Source organism: Carlito syrichta, unplaced genomic scaffold (genome assembly GCF_000164805.1).
Source record: "Carlito syrichta isolate Samal-C Ts95f unplaced genomic scaffold, Tarsius_syrichta-2.0.1 Scaffold271031, whole genome shotgun sequence".
NCBI classification, from domain to species: domain Eukaryota; kingdom Metazoa; phylum Chordata; class Mammalia; order Primates; family Tarsiidae; genus Carlito; species Carlito syrichta.
In genome coordinates, this window is record NW_007215127.1 from 315,640 (window position 1) to 318,531 (window position 2,892).

Here is a 2,892-nt window from a genome sequence, read left to right on the forward strand (position 1 = left end):
ATCCAGCCCTAGACTGTCCGTGGAGATGGGTGAAGTCCTCAATGTGCTCTAGCCGCCTCCACACACCAGGTGGATCACTGCAGCTGCCCATGACTGCATTAACCAATATGGCCTGGTCAGTCATAAGTCAGGCATCCGAGTAACTGTGCCCAGGGTCAGTGGGAGTGATTTTTAGCAAATGCAACTGCTTTGCTTTGGATTATTTAATAAGTTACTGCCCTATTAAATGCTATTCTCTAAATAAATATTAGTCACCAACATGCATTGTCACAGTTCACTAGTGCCAAGGCAAGCTAGACTGCAAACCCAATGCCTTTGGAAGCTGAATTAACTGTAGCAGGCCACTAAGTAGCCTTTATAAGTCTTGTCCTACTTCTCTTCCCTGAAGGGGTTTGCCCTCACGTAACTACCCGCTGAAAGCTATTGCTAATACTGTGGCATTAGCTATTACCTGGGTGTTGTTAAATTCCTTGGGACTTCCCTGCAGAGAAAGTTTAGTAGCAGGATGGTTGCTTTTGGGAACTTCACCACTAAGATACAAAACAAAACAAAAAAACTTATGGCCCATCGGCTGACCTGTAACAAGATGGGTCTATGTTCCAAGGAGTTCATTCTGTCTTTCAGACTACACCATGTGGAGTTTTCTACTGTCTTTCTTCCCCTCTTAAAAAATCCCAAGGTTATTAAAGATATTTCCTTGAGTGCTACCTTACTTACCTCCTAGACTACACTATTCCGGGACTTGAAAGAATGGAGTCATAACCTGCATTATCATTAGAGAAAATGCAGCTGTCCTCAGGCTCGTGCCACACAGGCAGTTCTGAAATCTATGAATCTATGTATCAGGTCCTCCTGGCACTGTCAGAGGATGACTGCAAGGCAGTGTTGCCCAACCAGACCATAATGATTTTATTTATTCCACATGGCCTAAAAACTTGTTTGAACATAATGTGCCATCATTTCTCTGGTGATTTCTATAAATCGGTTTTTAATTATGAGCAATGTTTTTAAAGACACTCCTGAGAAATTTTACCCAAGGTTCCCTTGACAACCATCACATAAAGTATCTAAAGCAAAGAAGCTTCTATGGCTAACGCAGAAAATCAAAGCAGGGATTCCTAAAAGATCCATTCGTCATCTTTGCTGAGAATGAGTCTCACATGCAAAGGGTGACTGAGAAATTCAGATCAACAAATGTAACTAGAAAAATGCACTGACTGTCAAATAATTGTTCAAAGGATTTTCATACAAATATAAATTTTGTGACTTGGAGCCTTTTTTATTTTTCCTTATTTTCTCAGAGCTAGGAATCTTCTCTGTGTGCTTAAAGTATTGTTGTTCTAACCCTCAGCTGAAGGTTTTCTGCTTTGGAGCGGTTGATCGCTATGGCTACAGCAGGTCCATGGCTCAGTCTAGGCCACTCAGAAATTAAAATGTTTCTGCAAGATAATGAGTGTGGGTTTCCATCTGGGGTTTACTTTCAGAAAATCCAACTGCTGGATCTCAAACAACCAAGTAGGGCCCAAGTAACATGCCCTTGAAGAACAGATGGGTGGGGCTGGTCCTGAAATTCAAGTACTTTTTTTGCAGGTATGACGGTCCCAGTGTCCACTTTGTCAGAGTTGACAGTTTCTGCAAAAATGACGGTGTAGGCACCAGGCTAAACAGAAATGTACATAAATCAATTAGCGTTTAATGGGAAGCAACCTTTATGATGCCTAAACAGGGAGGTATTTTCTGGTCAATGACCTTAAGGAGACTTCAACGAACACTGAACATTATTTTTGCATGAGGAACAATGGCGCTGATCTTTCTCCTCCTCTGTCCCCAACTATCCGGGAATTAAAAGCAAAGTTACACATGAGTATTCCAGTACTCACAACCAGGTTTAAACGTTTTAAAAAGGCGTTTCAGTCTGTCGCTTTCAGGTCCAGACGGTATTGAGAGCTCCGAAGTGGTCGAAAATGGCCCTGCTGCTTTGCCAGGAGAAGCCTGCGTCGACCTATGTCGCTGAGCGGCGCTCCTCCGACGGCGACACCTTTGTGCTTTTCTTGCTTGCATGTATTCAAACATTAGATTTCTCAATACACCCTTCCAGGTATCCGCAGCCCCCTCCCACCCCACCCCACTCCAAGCCCCCATTCCCCCACGCCCAGCGCAAGGTCCGGCAAACGGGAGGAACTTTCCCAAATTAAACGCACGGTGGAAACTACGTCTTCATAGCCTAGAAAAGCGGTTTAACTGGCACCCCTCAGGAGTCCGAAATATCACTCGTGCGACTCCTCTGAGCCCTGCGCACATTCGCCCCCGTGACCAAAACCGACGGGAGGGGTCCCCCGGTGCGGAAACCTCTGCGCCCAGCTGAGGAAGGCGCCCGAGGGCTCACCGCGCCTGGTTCAAAAGCGAATTTCGTAGTCACGTTAAAGAAAGTCTTTGTCTACACCCGCAAGCGATGGTGCAATAACCAATATTATGTGGCTTTCGCCCTCTAAAAAATGAAGAGGAAGCTGGAGTTGGGAGCAAGATGATTCATAAACCGCGCGGTTTGAATTCACCCTGTGGGTTATCCGCTAACCGCTGTTTCTCCAGGGAAAACACTCTTGAGTTGGAAAAAGTGCTAATTTAAAGTCTTTCGTTTTACATGAAAACGTGCTCCCTCCACGCCATGCCTCCGCCCCGGGATCTGCTCCAGCACCTAGGAGGAATTCTGTCTCCAGGCAGTGGAAAGGGGCCGAGGGACGGCGGAGGGGCGTCGCACCTTCTCTCTCCCCTTCCCCAACCCAGGACCGCACCTGGTCTCCCCCCAGAAGGACGGGAATTCCGGACCAGGACTCTGTCCGAGTACACGCCGGGGACTGGCGAGGCTAAGCAGAAAGCACGGGCGTCTGGCTT